At 34.9% G+C, this 19572-nt stretch overlaps 1 protein-coding gene across 2 annotated transcripts in view; it reads right to left on the reverse strand.

Annotated features, from left to right (window-relative positions):
• Window positions 1–19572, reverse strand: part of LOC118205919 (neuropeptide F receptor-like) — a 381524-nt gene that overhangs the window by 112712 nt on the left and 249240 nt on the right. Inside the window, exon 1 of one of the 2 annotated variants that reach the window (XM_085826491.1) lies at window positions 8978–9077. The exons of the other annotated variant lie outside the window; for it this stretch is intronic. The gene's annotated coding sequence lies outside the window, so the exon portion shown is untranslated. Of the gene's footprint in view, window positions 1–8977; window positions 9078–19572 lie in introns of those variants that run through there. 2 annotated transcript variants of the gene reach the window in all.

Consider the following 19572-nt stretch of genomic DNA (forward strand, 5'->3'; position numbering starts at 1 on the left):
ACCTTTTAAAATTTTTGTTTCGTTCCTTTTGCATCATTTAAGGGGACTCGTACACCTTAAACCCCTCATGATCTTCGAATATGTGACTGTTGCAAGAATTGGGATATTTTATTTATTTTAAAAGCAATTACTTCCAACCTTTTACAGCTGACTACATAATGTAGCTGCTTTGGAAATTGATAACCAGAAAGTTTGTGTTGCCACAAATATTTTTGTAATTGAATCCTCTTTGTGACAAAATATTTCGTCATGTTTCCACCTTGCGCGCATGATATTTTAAAAATGGCTAATGGTACGTACTTGAAATTTGATGGAATTCTTTATATGGGCACTATTTTCTAACAGAACCAACAATCTGATGAATATTTTAATATCGAAAAATTTTATGGACGAAAACATTAAAAATTTTTTTAATAAATTACATTTTATAAACTCAACTCGAAATAAAATAAAAATTTAACATGAAATTTTTAGAATTTTAGGTTCACAGTAGTTTCCAAATGTTATAAAAGCTATATACTAAATATGGAATTAAATTATGAAACAGAATGTTTTAAACTGTGCGCGCAAGTAGGAAACAAGACGAAAAATGTTGTCACAAAGCGGATTAAATTATAAAAATATTTGTGGCAACATAAACTTTCTGATTACTATTTCAGAAAGCAGCTATGTTATGTAGCCAGCTGTAAAAAGTTGGTAGTAATTGCTTTTAAAATAAATAAAGTATCCCGATTCTTGCAACAGTCACTTATTCGAACATCTTATGGGTTTTAAGGTGTATAAATCCCCTTAAACACAGAAATATACCATTGGAACGGAAATAGAAAAGCACAATTTGAAATTTAGTTAATTCAATTTTTCACCTGAAACCAAGGAAGACATTTTTAACGCTAACACAACGATACTGGTTGCAAGGTCATGCAAATGATTCTTATGTTTGAGAGAGCAAAACTTCCTGGAATGTTATTCCGTTTTCATTCTGCTATGTTTTGATTCATTATTTGACGTTTGAAGTATATGCGGTGCATTTTAATTATTCAACACTGTTTTTTTGTAAAACAGATCCAATATTTGAAACTGCAGAAACAACAAAAAACAAACAAACAAACAAACAACAATAAAAGAAAAAGCGAAAATAAATTTAAGTATTGTCTACGTGTTTTTCAGTCCTCAAGAGTGACAGAGAGAATTATTAATGTGCTGTCAAGTCGTCAAAAATTCAATATTGTCTGTGAAATATCTTTTGCAGTTCCCTTTTTTTACAAGAGAGAATGAGGCACATGCTCATCACATATTCAAAATACATTCTCTAAACAAATAACATGGAGTTCATTTTGTTCATTTTGCAAGTCAGCAAAAGCAATATTGCTATATTAATACTGTTGGATTTCTTGTTTCAATAATTTGAAACACCTTAGTGAATTGCCATAGCAAAAAGCGCATGTACAGTGTCTCACAAAAGTGATGGGACACTTATGCTTTACAAAAGGAAACTGTAATAAAATAAATTAAAAAACATGTAAACATTTTTTATGGGTGTGTTTCATACTTAAATTTAGTAACAATTATTACATAACATACATTTTCTCAAAATATTAAAATATTAATTTAATAAAAATACAATTGTTTAGAACAGAGCAAAAAATGGCTCAAATAAGTGATGGGACACCATTAGATACTACTACATACTATGATAAAAATATTTTTTTGGGTTTTTATTTTTACTCAAAAGCAATTGGCAATAATTTATAAAATCGTCTGTAGTATTTCTCTCCAGTTTGTTTTGGAATTTTTGTGTTTTTTAGCTCTGTGCAGCCATGAATGCTAAACGAAAAGAAACTTTGCCTGAAATTCGAAAATTAATTATTAATTTGCATATTGAACGTGGAAAATCTATTAGAGAGACTGCTGAAACTGTTAACATAAGTCATTCAACAGTTTTCAATATCATTAAACGATATAAAAAGAATCATATGATTCAGGATAAAAGAAGACCTGGCCGACCATCAAAGCTATCCAATGGAATAAAGCGAATTATCGTTCGAAATATTTAAAAAAAAAAAAAAAAAAAAAAAAAAATCCAAAAATGAGTGCTCCTAAAGTTGCTGCTGATTTACAAGCATTATATGGAGTAATTGTTAATTCTGAGACTATTCGAAGAGTAATTCGATCTGCTGGATATCACGGTAGAGCAGCCAGGAAACAATTCTTCGTAAGTGAAAAGAAAAGAAAACTCAGACTGGCTTTCGCAAAGTCCATCATAAATAAGAATTCTGATTACTGGAATGAAGTTATATTTGCTGATGAGAGTAAATTTAATATATTTGGTTCTGACGGTAGAATCTTGGTTTGGAGAAAACTCTTGGAAGAATTTCGCAAACAGAACTTGGTGCCAACAGTAAAACATGGTGGAGGAGGAGTTATGGTATGGGGGTGTATGTCGTCCGCTGGGGTTGGTAATCTTGTTTTTATTGACAGTATAATGGATCATTACAAGTATATTGACATTTTAAATCAAAATTTGAAATCTTCAGCACGAAAATTGAATTTTCATAACGATTTTAAATTCTACCAGGACAATGACCCCAAGCACACTGCTTTGAACGTAGACTCTGGCTGCTGTATAACTGTCCTGAAATAATAAAAACACCACCACAATCTCCAGACTTAAATCCCATAGAGAATATTTAGCAAGAATTGGAATCAAGAATTAGCAAACACACCATTTCTTCAAAACAACAATTAAAATCGGTACTTCAAGAAGAATGGGGTAAAATCACTCCAGAAATCACAAAAAAATTAGTCGAATCCATCCCAAGAAGATTAAATCACGTTTTAAAAGTAAAAGGAAATCCAACAAAATATTAAAACATTTTAAGAAATAAAATTTTTGGATAAATATTTGATGGAAAAGTAAGTGTCCCATCACTTATGTGAGCCATTTTTTGCTCCGTTCTAAACAATTGTATTTTTATTAAATTAATATTTTAATATTTTGAGAAAATGTATGTTATGTAATAATTGTTACTAAATTTAAGTATGAAAGACACCCACAAAAAATTTTTACATGTTTTTTTAATTTATTTTACTACAGTTTTCTTTCGTAAAGCACAAGTGTCCCATCACTTTTGTGAGACACTGTATTTAAATTCAGTGTACTTATACCGTTATAGCTGAAAAGGATTATTCAAAAGGATCTTTATTCGAGCTCCATTTCCAGCTCGAGCTGGCAATATTCATTCCACATGGTTAAACGAATTACTGATGACATTAATTCTACAGCTTTTGTAGGGCACTGACTACGTTGTTCAATACATAATATCATTTAAGAACCCAGTATAGCAGTCCAGAATACGTTTTATAATTCTTCGTTCCAGCCATGTCAACTATAATGAAATAAAAACATCGATTTCAGATATAAAGTGTCTCAAAAAAGTGATGGGACACTTGTGCTTTACAAAAGGAAGCTGCAATAAAATAAATTTAAAAAACATGTAAAATTTTTTGTGAGTGTGTTTCATACTTAAATTTAGTAACAATTATTACATAACATACATTTTCTCAAAATATTAAAATATTAATTTAATAAAAATACAACTGTTTAGAACGGAGCAGAAAATGGCTCATTTAAGTGATGGGACATTTACTTTTCCATCAAATATTTATCCAAAAATTTTACTTTTTAAAAGGTTTTAATATTTTGTTGGATTTCCTTTTACTTTTAAAACATGATTTAATCTTCTTGGGATGGATTCGACTAATTTTTTTGGGATTTCTGGAGTGATTTTACCCCATTAATCTTGAAGCACCGATTTTAATTGTTGTTTCGAAGAAATGGTGTGTTTGCGAATTCTTGATTCCAATTCTTGCCAAATATTCTCTATGGGATTTAATTGTGGAGATTGTGGGGGTGTTTTTATTATTTCAGGACAGTTATACAGCAGCCAGAGTATAACGTTCAAAGCACTGTGCTTGGGGTCATTGTCCTGGTAGAATTTAAAATCGTTATGAAAATTCAATTTTCGTGCTGAAGATTTCAGATTTTGATTTAAAATGTCAATCTACTTGTACTGATAAATTATACTGTCAATAAAAACAAGATTACCGACTCCAGCGGACGACATACACCCCTATACCATAACTCCTCCTCCACCATGTTTTACTGTTGGCACCAAGTTCTGTTTGCGAAATTCTTCCCTGGGTTTTCTCCACACCAAGATTCTACCGTAAGAACCAAATATATTAAATTTACTCTCATCAGCAAATATAACTTCATTCCAGTAATCAGAATTCTTATTTATGTTGGATTTTGCGAAAGCCAGTCTGAGTTTTCTATTCTTTTCACTTACGAAGAAATTTTTCCTGGCTGCTCTACCGTGATATCCAGCAGATCGAATTACTCTTCTAATAGTCTCAGGTTTAACAATTACTCCATATAATGCTTGTAAATCAGCAGCAACTTTAGGAGCACTCATTCTTGGATTTTTTTAAATATTTCGAACGATAATTCGCTTTATTCCATTGGATAGCTTTGATGGTCGGCCAGGTCTTCTTTTATCCTGAATCATATGATTCTTTTTATATCGTTTAATGATACTGAAAACTGTTTAATGACTGAAGTTAACTGTTTCAGTAGTTTCTCTAATAGATTTTCCACGTTCAATATGCAAATTAATAACTAATATTCGAATTCCAGGCAAAGTTTCTTTTCGTTTAACATTCATGGCTGCACAGAACTAAAAAACAAAAAAATTCCAAAACAAACTGGAGAGAAATACTGCAGACGATTTTATAAATTATTGGCAATTGCTTTTGAGTAAAAATAAATACCCCAAAACATATTTTTATTGCTTACTTCAGACGATTTTTGTTGCATAGTACGTAGTGTCCCATCACTTAAGTGAGCCATTTTCTGCTCCGTTCTGAACAATTGTATTTTTATTAAATTAATATTTTAATATTTTGAGAAAATGTATGTTATGTAATAATTGTTACTAAATTTAAGTATGAAACACACCCACAAAAAATTTTACATTTTTTTAAAAATTTATTTTATTGCAGTTTCCTTTTGTAAAGCACAAGTGTCCCATCACTTTTCTGAGACACTGTACATATCGTTATTTTCATCACATCTTTCCTTGACACTTTGTACATATATATATATATATATATATTTGTAATAATAAAATTCCATAGTCAAGAATACACTTAAAATTCTAACTGTATGTTCTTTTCATTTTTAATGGCGACGTTCTCGTATTTGAAAGTACGTGGAATTAAATCCACAGCCCCGTAGTCAAGTTGTTTTTCCCGCCTTTTTCTACACGTACAGTTACATAATGTTCTTGAAATATTTAAAGCGAACTGGATTGGCTGACGAGGCCGACGTCATTTCTTGGAAGCTCCGCCTTTCCGGAGGCTATAAAAGGACTCGCAAAAGGAATATCGGGGCTTTTTCTTAAATGTCACGATGCAGTAAACTTCATACAAAAATTTATAAGTAATTCTTTTTATTTATTCCGGATATCTGATTTTGTAACTGCTATTTCTCCTGAATAATAATAAATGGATCCTGTTTTTTAAACTTATCGTCTGATAATTTAACTACGACTACATTTATGATTCTTCCCCAATCTTTTATTCTGGACAAAAGCTGGTACATCATATATATATATATATATATATGAAAACAAAATTTAGAAATACTGATACAGGAACACTCAAGTCAAAAAGTGGCAATACTGTTCGGCGTAGATACTTGATACTTTAAACGTAGAATTCTTAATGACTAAGAAACGTTGCAGTCGAGGTGGTTTCAGTTCCGTTTTTATTTTAAATTCACATTTATAGCCACTTGGCACTCTAATCGTGCCTACTTTCAGAACCTTTACATGTTTGAATATTATTGCGATAGGAAGATAACACAGCGAAGTGAGCCGGTGTCCAAGCAGCAACAGAGATACAAGCGAAGTAAGCATTTATCCAATATGGCAGCCCACAAAGATGAAGTTTTTGGTTTACTTTAAAAAGGTTTCAGTTCTCAGAGTTTAAGTTCCAAAGTAACTACGTCATCAGTGTTATGCAAGGTTTGTGGCATAGAATAATCGAGAAATGACGCAGTCCAGAAATGTTGTTATTATTTTTAGAATGAAGAGGAAATAATCGAATTAAAAATGAGGTATTAAGAGCCTATTATTAAATTAAATCTTATACACAAGCACACACACATATATATATATGTAAGGAAATTAATAAAATTTTTATTGTTTTGGTTTTAATTTGCACTAAATTCCAATTTTCTATAGTTTTCCTCTTTGAAATGTAATTTTTGTTTTCAATTTGGAATTTTTCTTTAGTTTGTGTTTTACTAATTTAACTTGTATCACAGTGATGATAGGTTTGGCCTTCAAATATTTAACGCGGCATTTTCTTTTTAGTTTCAATTTTTGAGATTTTGAATTCTTATATATATATACATATATATGGTGGGGGAATTGACCAATGCAGCTGTAACTGTAACTGAATTATGTAACTATAATCCATCTAGATGAGCTCGCAGACGAGTAACCTGATGATGACGAATGAAGACGTGTGATGAAGTAACGATTATTACTCCAAAAAGGAAGTCAGTCTCGAACCCATTAACAAAGTAGTCTCGAACCGGCTTTTTGCATCGAAACACTTAAATGTTTTGTTTAAAGCATTGATTCAAGCTCTTTATTAAACCGCCAGAAGAGGCTAGGCATCTTCAAAGTCAAATTCATGTCTTTTTTAGCGTAAAATGGGTATTTGTTTCCAAATGGGATTTTGTATTCATTCACTATAAACGGCATATCAATTTTCAAATTGTTGCCAAAAAGTATTATTTCCCTGTATTATATTTAAACAAATTAAATAAGAAAGAATCTGCATGTATGTTTGTATGCTCCTCGCCCTGTGAATAAATGACGGTGCCTAGAGCCATCGAATTTTGAGTAACGTAGTCCTCCATCGGAATATTTGCACCTGGAAGTCAGAATTTTTAATTTCGGATTTTTTTTAAATTTATTTCATGTTTTATAAAACTTTAATGAAATTTTGATTAACAAATTCAATGATTTAAAAGCGAGCAATGGCAACACTGCTCGGAATAAAAACTTTTCTTATCTCCAGCGCAAGAATATTGACATTTGGAAAAACGTAAGGTATTTATTTTTCAGTTTTAATTACCAAACTCTCGGTGTATGAAAGCAATGCGTAGTGGTGGCTAAAAATAAAATACTTTTATCTACCTCGCGCCAGTTTTGCCATTCATTAGAGCCTACGATACATCGAATTTAATCTGAAATCTATCTATATATAAGCGGCTTAAGTGTTTGTCGCCGATAATTTATTGGTTGCTTGCATAACTGTAAATTGTTTTATTCCCCGTGCTGGCAGCGCGTGACGAATAATACGAGAAAGCTAAGCCAGAAAAATTAAAAATACAGGAGCACGTGCATTTAACATTTAATAAATAAATTTAACATCTATATATAATAGAATTCAGAAATGTGCAACCGGCAAAAACCGGCAACGATGAAAAAATAAATAAAATGAAATAAATAAATATCTTTATCCTATGCGGCTTAAATGTCTGTTTGTCGCCGATTGTTTACTGGTTGCTTGCGTAACTGTACTAGCCAATGGGGTGAAGTTCCCACGGCACAGGGTTTCCGTTTCAATTGAAACGTAGACAATTTCCTGTAAAACTTGCCTTTGCTATGATCATCCATAAGTCTCAAGGCGAAACGATTAAGCGTGTTGGCATTTTTTTACCAGAGCCTGCATTTGGACACGGTCAACTTTATGTTGCCTGTTCAAGAGTTCGTGAAAGAACGGACATAAAATTAAAAATAATGGATGGCGAGCTTAAAGTGATGGAAAGATCTACAAAAGAAATGTTGTGTACAAAGAGATCTTTAAAATGTGAATTAAAATTTTATTATTAAATCACCTTTATTTATTGAGCTAGCAGTGGCTCTTAGGAAATGTATCGCCAGTGGTTTTCTTCATTGCGCTCTACTTTAAGCAATAAAGCAAGTAGAAGAGAGAAACCCCGTGGGGCAGTAAACAAAGGAGCGTCCTCGCCGCCTGCCCTGTGTAATTCAGTTTTAATTAGCAGACACCTTTACACAAATCATTTTAATTACAATTTATAATATCTAGAACGGCGGTCATTTCTAATGGCCAGGCTTTCTAGTATTATAATAATCTACTAAGCGATTTAAACGCAGTAAAAACAGTCCTTAAGAATATTTTTTCTACCTTTTAATGTGATTGATTTTAATAACAATGCATTAAATATCACGAGATATCTAATTAGATATATCCAATATTTTTATGAAATTACTGTAGCTAATTAAAATCATTATATACTTTTGTTTCTTATGATAACTATTTTCGATGACTGGCTACGCGAAGTTATAATTTAAAAAAAAAATAATATAGCCAATATAAAATATGTTTGACCACCTCTAACACTTTATCGAGAATTCCAAAGATAACCTGTTTTTAAATAATTTTGGATTTTGCTGCTCATTTCAATTTTATGCGGACCGTCACATTTAATAAATAAAAGTTAACACATAAGTGTTATTAGGTATTTTTCCATTTTTTCTCCTTGCCTTCGTGGTGTAAATGGAAGCCTACTTGATGCGTATTCGAGAGGTCCATGGTTCGAGTCCCGGCGAAGTGCTGATATTATTGTTGCATGCGTTATGAGTTCGTAATACATTGAATGCACAAGTCTGGTGAAAAGTTAATGAAATTTAGTTTTATCACAAGAAATGAAACAAAATGCTGAAATTTTTCTTCATAGATATTCGTACAATATCACAGTGTCACACAGTAATTATATTTTAAACTAATAAAACATTAAATGGAACATAATTCAAAGCACAGAGAAATCTAATCCGATCTTCAAATTACAGTAGCTAAGTAAACGACAGAAACTTACTACACAACAGAACTGAGATGTTTTTCTTCGGCATTTTAAAGCTTTTTTAATCGTGCACGAGAACATTCTGGTAAATTTCTATTTTCTCGAGGTTTCTGGAAAGTAAAAGAGCAGAATTACAGTTACGGCTAACACACAGTTGCATTTATCCAATTTAAATATCAGTTACGGAGATAAACTTTTATTAAATGTTGAATGCACGTGCTTTTATATTTTAACTTTTCCGGCGCAGCTTTCTCTTAAAATTCGTCACGGGCTGCATTTCATAGGGAATAAAACAGTTTAAATTAGCATTCTACTAAAAAGAACCAACTAAATACAAAATCCATAACATTATGAACTGAGGGAAAAATAAAAAAGTATAAATATTGTTACGAAATGTACAGGCGCGGTATGATAGCTTTCCCGCAAAGCAGTTTCAGGGTTGCCATAAAATAACAAAGGAAAGCAGGGTTGCCTCATTTGGCGAGAAATCTCTCATTTGGCGACAAAATTGGCGATATACCATGGACGGTTGGAGAACCTTCTGGAACGAATTCTTACCGGTTTAGCCCAGAATGTTCTCGAACACAAGCCGAAAGCTATATAAACCTTGATGGTCCGCAGTCAGTTAGTGCGTCTCAGAGAGTGTGCCTCGTCTAGCGAGCCGTGCGGAGTCGATCGAGTTGACAGCCGGGCAACGTTTGCCGAGTGGGTCGTCGAGTGCACCGAAGAAGTCTCTTAGTGTATCGCGGTTAGTGCATCGTCGAGAGAGCGTGTTGAGCTCCGGGAACGACTGAACCGAAACGTCGGGAGCGGTGCTCGTGTGTCGTCGAGTGCATCGCGAGATGTAGCGTGGAGAGTCTCGAGAGTACTTGGAGTTCCGAGAACGACCAAGCAGAGTCGGGAGCTGTACTCCGGAAAGCAAAGTCGGGTGCTTTGCAGGAAGCTGTCTCCACCGTGATAGCCTGATAACCTGAAGGCTGTGTCGCTGATCGTGTCAGCGTGTTTATAGTAGATCTTCAACGACTGTAAAACGTGTTTTGGAGCTGTCCTGACAATATTGGCAAATAAAGTGTGTTTCGATACTTCATGAAGTGTCGTCGTTATTCACTCCAAATTTACAGGAACCCCGTACGAACATGAAGGAAGGAAAATAACGCAACCACTGGTGTCAGAAGAATAGGAAAAACGTAGCAATATATATGCTAACACTAAATACTGCATCGGAAATTCTAAAAGTATTGTTGCGAAATGCCCAGGCTACGCGATGAGATAGCTTCCCTGCAACGGAGGTGAGTTTAGTTTTGCCAGATTTGGTGCGAAATCGCCCATTTGGCGATAGAGAGAGACAAAATTGACGATATTCCATAACACAGCGAGAACTTTCTAGAACGCATTCATAGCAGTTTTCAAAGCTACCTGTACGGGGAGAAAGTAGTAGCTTTAGAAAGTAGCTTGTGAGAGATCGAACGTGTCGGGAGCTGTACTTTAGAGCTTTGCCATGAGGAGCTTCACCGTTACAGCCTGAAGGGTGAGTTGCTGATTGTTTCAGAGTGTTTGTCGTAGTTTTTCGACGAGTGCAATAGGGTCTTTGAAACTGTCCTGTCTAATGGTGCCTACTGGTGAATAAATTGTGTTTTGATTCTTCATTAAGTATTGTCATCAATTACTCTAAATCCACGAACTGGTAGAACGGAACAATAAATTGCGATGCAGCTTTTAAATAAATTTGTGATTTTGCTGCTGTATTGCATGAGGCGTAATTGGGAAGAAAACCATGCTTAACGCCTAAACTAATGCGTCACCACCTGGATTGAGTGCCTGGAACCCCGCCTCCCAATCGCCCTTTAAGTGGGGGAAAATGGTGAGAAAATTCTCACCACTGAATACGTGCTTTCATGGTATAATTGAAACATGTCCACGAGGAGTCGAGAGGTCCGGAATTCAAATCCCGTCGAGGACAGTGCAAATTTTTCATCTTTCCTGGTTTGACGAATCTACTATCTCTATAAGATTACTCAGTATAAAAAATTAAATTAAAGCACATCTTATAAAATAAGAATACTATTTTTCTTTTCGGTTATTTTTTGCATATAATTTACCATTAGGGGCCACAATTATATTGAAAGTGTTTATGAAAGGAACATTTTTTTGCCTATTTGTTTTGTACCAACAGGAAAAGCATCAACTTTGAAATGAAAATCAAGAATCTTTTCGGGAGGAATAGTGATTATCGCAGTACAATGAAATATTTCATCGCGTTTAGTTGGTATTAGTTAATCCAATAATTTCATTCCATTTAGGTATTGTGATTTAGTTACAAGATGGTGATTTAAATTAGAGTTTCCAAGACACTTACTTTACTTTTCGTACTTACTTTAAAAACAATATGATTTTAGCAGCATTTTCAGTATTTGTGAAAGCGAATGTTTCCAAAATGTTTAAAAAAAAAACCGAATGTTTAAAAAATATTGCAGAATAAGTTCACTTTAATATCAAGGGCAGATATTTCACGACTGTGTCATATGCCCAAATCGATATGTATTTGGGAAACGGAAATTGGAGGAATAAATCTTTTATTCAAACTCTTGGAACTGCTCAATTTAAACGAAAATATGACGTCACTTACCGAATATTTCCCGCTTTTGACGTCACCAAGTCTGTTAAGTCATATATTTCTGATGATTTTTTGGAACAAATTGAATCTACGCCACTCCTTGACTTATTTCGATATTTATATACACTTAGTTGAACTCCTCCATGACGAGCATGTTTTATAACAGACCCCCTGGATATAACGAATTAACGCTTAGGTCCAATCCTAATTCTTATAATGTTATTTTATACTGTTATCATGAATCTACAAATGTATGAAAATCAAACATAACGAACTGTAAGATAGCTTCCATTACACATTTTTTGTGTTTTTCATAATTTTCAGGAATTTCTGCGAGTTTTAAACAAAAATTTGCTAAACCTCATCATCGATGTTTATTCCATCTGTAAAGGAAAGCGCCTTTATATTACTTTCCTTTTATCTTTACCTTTACTTTTGTTTGTGTTCTAAAAAGATACTTTGCAAAACAGGCATAAGGTAAACAGGTACCTTAACAGGTACCTTAAACAGGTAAACAGGTACATTAAGGCGACAAAGAAGAAAAAAGTCAGGAATGGGTTCCCTGACTCCAATCAGTTTCCTTGACTGAGTTAACAGACAGAACTCTATTCAAGGTTAATGCTATGACAGCAAAATGAAACGACAACACACATAGCTACACATTCATAACACGTAAGTTCTTGCAAGCAGTGTGCTCTCAGTTTTCACACGGATTGACAGGACTGCGTCAAATGATCTATGGCAGTAGTTCTCAACCTTTTATTCCTCATGTACTCTTTTCAGTATTCCTGAATGATCATTGCCTCCTTCGCCTTCTTTCCCAAACTCGAAAATACATACACCATGTATTTAAATTTATATTATTTTCACTGTGTTTTATAAATTTAACAAGGAAAAGCATAGAAAATGTTGGGAAATACCAAACCTTGAGTAAGAGTAGTTTTTTTGCATTCATAATATAAACTAAATACTTAACAGGTAAATAAAATGCTGACCGAATCCCCACTGAGCTTATGAAATTCCCTCCAGGGGCAAAGCCCCTGGAAGAAGAACCTTTGATCCATGGCCTGAATTGCAACTTATCTACCCAGTTGTTATTTTCACTTGTTGGGCAACCTGAAGGAAAAGGTCAACCAGAAGAATCCACGAGCAGAATATACGCAAAGCCGACTGGTATCCAACGGAACGACTTACAGCTAATTGCGCTGACTGCGATTCATAAGATCAGACTGTGCTTCATGCCGGCCAATATTTTTATCAATGTAATATCTGGCGACTGTTTGGTGATCATCAAAGCATGCTTGGCGTGTTTCGCCTCTTCTTCCGAAAATTTTTCTACATTTAGAAGAGTTGAATGCTAGCCGCGGAGAAGCGATGTACTCCATTATTTATGTTGTAACTGCTCCGAGTTACGTATATTAGATGCCTTAATATTATTTTAATAATTGTTTTGTTTCGTCGTGTCAAATGGTGCCTTCTTAACCACGAAGCCATTACAATCAGTACCTGTACATTGGCAGAACTGACTTGGATAGGATTTTATATACCAGTACCGCTTTATAATTCAAATGTTCTTCACTTGCTTTGGGCTTGGATTAGCTTAATCCCTCCTGTAAACAGAAAGGCATTCATTTTTAAATTTAGCCTCGACGATACTGTGTGTGTTATGAAAGAGAAACTGACACGTGGCTTAACCCTCTTAGCGTTACGACCGAAAAATTCCGTATAGAAGGCTGGTTTATTTATTCATTACACATGAAAATTTCTGATAGATTTTAATGTATCCAATTTCGGTTTTGATGTATATTGAAAGGAAAGGAATCAAGGTAGAAAGTGAGAGAGTAGTCTTTTAATTAAAGTCAAGAAAATACCACTTATTAACCCCTTCGAGCCGGGTAGAGAAAACGCGCGCTTATCGTTGAGGCCGGCAGTGTCTTACGCGAGCGTCTCTCCAGGGCCGGGGACTTTTTTGCTACTAAGCCTAAATCCATGAAATTTCCGAAGTATCAACGCATTGTTTAATAATGCTCTATAGAGTATTTAAACGGCTTATGCTTTATAAATATTTTTATATATATACTTTAATTACCTTATTTCTTGTTTAAATGCATATTTTACACATTTTATTTTAATTACTCACCATTTTATGAATTTTAACATTATACATCTGAAAACTAAATATATTACTTAAAATTCTCTTTTCGTATGAAAAATTTTAAAACAGGGATCTACACACAGTCCTACGTTACATTCCTTGAACTCGTAATAACTCATTTGCAGTTTTGGAGGATTTTTCCGGGAATGTGAACAACGAAGCATCGTCGTCTCATTTTCTTATCAGTCTCTTCTGAACAAAGTTTTGGAAAATGTCTTTCAGTTAATCTTTCAGAATCAATATCAGAATATCAGAATTTCAGAATCAATATCTGAAATATTTTGCATCATTTTTGCTATTTCATGCTCTGTTAAACATTTTCGACGCTTCGACATTGCGACGGTAAAAACAAAGAATTCACGTCTAACAAGATCTAATTATTTTCTAAAAACTGAACTGCAAACCGAAATACCCAACGCTTTATAGCAAATAAAACTTCTCTACAGTAAACAAGTACCACGTGCGAATAAAGTGCGATTTAAAGAGACGTCATAAATCACGCCATTCGGAAACATTTATTTCCTCGTTTGTTTATATAATCAAAAACACGTGTATGTGAGTCATGCTTCTCTCATTTCGAGTAGAAGGTCTAATTTATATGTATCTGAAACCATATGGACATACAGTGCCATCTTGTGGCAGAAATTATAGTTTGAAAAACGTTCCAAAGTACTGGCAGAAATACGTGACAGTCGGTAGAGAATGGAACAATCCTCTGGCACGCCTGCGTGTCGGCCGGTAGGTAAGTGCGTTCGTAGCTGGCACGTATACGTGACAGTCGGCGCGAAGGGGTTAATGACATTTTGAGGAACTTTGAAATTTCAGGGCTAAACCCGTAACGAGTCATTGATGTACGCCTAGTCAATGACCGGTGGGTTTCATCTGTGTCCTGCCTAAAAATAACATTTCAGCTGCAACATTCGTTAATTAAGTCACTCACAGCTACTGATTCGTTTACTAATTCACTCACAGCTATTGATTCGTTTACTAATTCACTCAAAGCTACTCATTCGTTTACTAATTTCTACAGTGGTTGTATGAATTCATACAACTTAATAGTCTCAACGGGAATATGCCTTCGTTAAGAGATAGCTTTTTGAGAAAAGTAATGTTCTTCATACATGGATCTGTAACGTAGGTCGAGTTGTTGTCTTTGCTCAATATAATGAAACTGGTGAAGTATTATTCGTTAATGAATTTTAAAGATGAAGCACTTTTATTCGGAGAACACGTGATTGGAGACCCATCAGTGATACATATTGCTCTGCTACAAATCCTTGTCACTCTCTATAAGTGAGATCGCAGCCGAATCGGTTTAGTTTAGTTTACGAGTATGCTGCAACCATCCTGGCCGATAATAATCGGCCTCATGGTAAACGCAGCACACCCGACGCAGACAAACAAAAATACAATTAAAAGGCAGCCAAACCGGTATAGTGGTAAACGTCGCTGACTGCCGTGCCGAAGGGCCTGGGCTTGAATCCCGGAGAAGGTATGGGTATTTGTAAATGTATAGGGTCTGTGCGGCATGGGGGCACTCTAAATTTGCGATGAGCCGAAAAGTCTCTCGATAGGTTAGTGGTGGGGGAACAGGGGTGATCCTCGGATAGGTCCCCCTGGGGTGCTCTCCATCAAAATTGGGGGCGGAAGTGAGCTACATCGCACTGTCCCCTGTAAGGCGCTCAAGGTTGTTACCAACGACTTGCGCTCCTTGCCACTAGAGATTTCGTGGGCTTGGGTTGACTACAAGTCAGACAAATTAGCATTAGCAACAACAACAGAGTCAGGAATCTTATTTTTCTCCCTTAACATCCCGTAAGATGAAAACCAGACTTGAAGGACAGGCGGCGGGGGAGTATGAAGTTCGCCGAGATGAATAAGTTTAAATATGAACAGGAAAGAAGGTTTGGGGGGGGCAATCATGACCTCTTCTTTGCAGATCAAGAAGTCTTAAGACTGATTCCTTTTCCAAATGTTAAACAAACCGTAGCTCTGCAGTTTACACATTATAATCTCTTGCGTAAAAGAAATTTGATTGTGTTTTAAAACCTGTTCTTTTATGCAATCTATTCACGTCTTGATCTGTAATTAATCTGCATTTAACACCCAATCTGAATTTAAAACCCCAAATCTCTGTTTCTGTTTTAATGCGGAAAGGAGTGTTTAAACAAAACGCACTTAAACTTCCCTCCTGGACTTGTTTTCACGAATTTTGGCTTAAATGTAAATAGCCCACACGATTTCTGTAAACCGTATAGAAGGCTGCTTTTTCGATATATTTTTATCTGTTTTGCATATAATCTTCTCATAACATAAGCATGATTTTACAATTATTTCCAAAAGCTATTTATTTCTCTTTCTTTTTAGCCCAAAGGGGCATTAGCCCAGAAGGGCTGTTAGTCTCAAAACGGCATTTTGTTTCGAATCACTTCAAATGTCCAAAACACTTTTCAAATTGTTGCCACCAAATGTTATATCCATATATCATATTGAAAAAAAAAAACTGAATAATAAAGAGTCTGCATGAATGTATGTGTGTTTCTCGCATTGTGAAAAGCAACGGTACCCAGAGGGATGAAATTTTGAATAACATAGTCCTTCACCATAGCATGGATACCTGGAAGCCAAGTTCGTCTTAGTATCTGTTTCATATTTTGCAAAACTTGAATGAACTTTTGATTAGAAAAATCAGCAATTTCAAAGCAAGCAGTGGCAATACTGTAGGGAATAAAACATTTTTATCCGCAGCGTGCGAAACTGTGTATCGGAAATTATAAAGATAGGCTGTTTTTAAATATTTTTAGCACAAACTGGCATTAATCCACATGCTATCGAAACGTGTGTGCGTCTAAATGAAACAAATCTGGCGTGGACACTACATCACAATTAAAATTAGTTTTTTTTTTTTTTTTTTTTTTTTTTTTTTTAAGTGGACAAAACGTCTGGACCCACTCGGCAAAAAGACTTTGAAGTTGGTGCAGAAGCTGACATAATTTACTAAATTTCAAATGTAAACAAATGGTGGCCTCGTTAGGCTTAGTGGAACGTAAACAATTTTTAAACTGCTGATAATTCTATAATTACTACAGATTAATTAAAGCCATAAAAACCTTAACCAGAACATAAGAACAGTATAATTCAATCACTTTTAAAGCAAAAAATGGACGATTTGCCAACATATAAGAATAAAAATGTAATTCACTAAGCCGGATAAGATAGAGGGTATATACAGGGTGTCCATAATTAAACTTGAAATTTGTGAGCAGTCAGTAGCAAAACTATGCTGCAGAAGTGCATGAAAATTAAGTAATGGCGGAATGAAATGATGGAAGTTTTATCAAGGGAAAAAACAATAAGTTTCAAAAACCACCACTAGGTGGCGTTGTGCAATGTAAACTATTGGCATATGCAAATGACGTTAACAAAGTAATCCTGTGTGCGCACAGCAATCCTATAAAGATGTGAGAGACCATACGCTGTCATACTCGTTTTTAGGTCAAGCAAGATGACGTCGATTCTCCAGGAACGTGCTTTACTGGTGAACTGCTTTTACCAAAACGGGGACTCTCCTACCGAAGCTTTGCAGAAATTTCGGTCTTTGAAGCGGTTACGAAAAGGTCACTCACCAGTCAAGGAATAACATGATTAGGAAATTTGAAGCAGTGGGAACATTGGAGATTCAGCCAGAAAGGGGAAGACAGTGTATTGCAGCACTGGTAGTCGATGATGTAGCGACGCAAGAGGAAGACAGATCGCAGACCATCGGCAGAACTAATGTTCTGTGTATTGCAGTATCTGTTGACCAACCTCGTTCTACGGTTCACAAGATTCTTCAAAATGTCATTAGCTACTGTCCCTATAAACTGTCGCTATTGCAATAGCTCTTACCACCTGATCTGGATAGTCGACAAGCTTTTGCATTGCTGTTTCTTCCACGAGTTCAGCTCCAGGATGAATGGCCATGGAACATTTTGTGGACCGACAAGGCGCACTTTCATATGGAAGGTGCGGTTAATTCTCGCAACTGCCGTATTTGGCCTGCTACAATCCCACATCGATTCCTACGAATTCCATTACACTCTTCGCATGTAACGGTTGGTGAGGCTTTAGCTCAAGCTTCATTGCGGGTCCGTTTTATTTTCCAAGAGCACAGCACCTGAGGACCACAGACATGCACCGTCACCGGTCAACATTACGCTTCATTATTAGAGCAACCCCTTATTCCGATTCTTCAAACAAGGCAATGTGATACAACCACAATGTTTATGCAGGAATGGTGCTCCTCCACGCATCGCCCATTCTGTGAAGCAACTGCTCCACGACCATTTCGGTGACGACAGAATCATCAACCGGAAATTTCCTATAGCTTGGCCTCCTAGATCCCCGGATTTGAATCCTTGCGATTTTTGGCTGAGGGTATACTCAAATCCATGGTCTACCTTGATCCCATCACATCTCTATCCGATCTTAAAGAAAGCATAGAACGCCATGTGCATAACATTCCCCAGTTCATGCTAACTACAACAGCCGAACATGCGATTTTACGCTTCCTGATGGTAGCAGATAATAGCGGACATCATATCGAGCATGTTTTGTAAACTTTTGTAGATTATTTATATGTTCTCAATATAGCTATGATATGCCACCTAGAGGTGGTTTTTGAAACTCATTGTTCACCCTCCTCAATAAAAATGTATTCTGCTATTACCCAATTTTCACGCTATTCTGCTGCATAGTTTCTGCTACAGACTGCTCGAAAATTTCAAGTTTAATTATGGACACCCTGTATATATATATTCATATATTTATATACTTTTGATGCTGCTTATTGCAACTAAAAAGGAAGATGCACGTCTGCATATTATAGCAGTCCCATATGCAAAATTTCAACGTTCTGAGGCTAATCATTTTTGAGTTATACCAGATACATACATACATACGTATCTATGTACGTACATACCTACGCACGTAACGTAGAGATGTCATGAAAAAGTCTCTTCTGAATTCATTTTAAATTCATTTCACAATCCGTTTTGATAAAAATAGTTCTTTATTCTGTATGTTCGCACAGACGTAACGCAAAAGCCTCTTTCAAATGGAATGAAGAGCGGTCAAAAGGGATATTTTCGTTGGAATACGATACCCCAAATTTTTGTAGATTACAATACTTGCTTTACTTCGTAGAAAGAAGTGAAAAACGCCCGTTTCGGGGTAATATAAAATCTGAAAGCTTTCAGATATTTTTTTTTTTTTTTTTTTAAGTCAAGAATTTATATTGCTGTTTGGATAATAGAAAAACTGTTGTTTTGACATAATGAAGGGCAAAATTTGGGATTTATTTATTTGAATTTTATGAGCTGCATTCATTAATGCAATTATCAGTGTAAATGAATCCGGTTTATGTCATCAGTTTTAACTTAATTAATTCTGTATATGATATTAAGCTCTTCCCTATTTCAATATGCCCCAATATTATATATGCCCATAATATATATGCTCTGATTTAATGTCTCATTGCATTTCGTCAAAAGATTAATTAATATTTCAACTGATTGTTTCACTTATAATTTATCACTCTATATCCTGTTCTATCGATGTACATTTGCACATGTACATAGCACATGAAATTAATGATAGCAGAAGACAAAACAAAAAGACTTTTTTATGACGTAAACAATAAAGTTTCCTAGAAGATTAGTAAAGAAATTCTATACAAGTTTTGGATAATAGAATTTCGTACTTCTAGCGTAAAGAGAAATAATTGAAATCGTAATTTACTGAAAAGAAATTTCGGTGAACAGAAAGAACAATTCAAGCCAAAGTTCTTTCAAATACACATTT

The sequence above is a fragment of the Stegodyphus dumicola genome, chromosome 11, assembly GCF_044657685.1.
Source record: "Stegodyphus dumicola isolate Sdum_Otavi_A_Nest chromosome 11, ASM4465768v1".
NCBI classification, from domain to species: Eukaryota; Metazoa; Arthropoda; class Arachnida; order Araneae; family Eresidae; genus Stegodyphus; species Stegodyphus dumicola.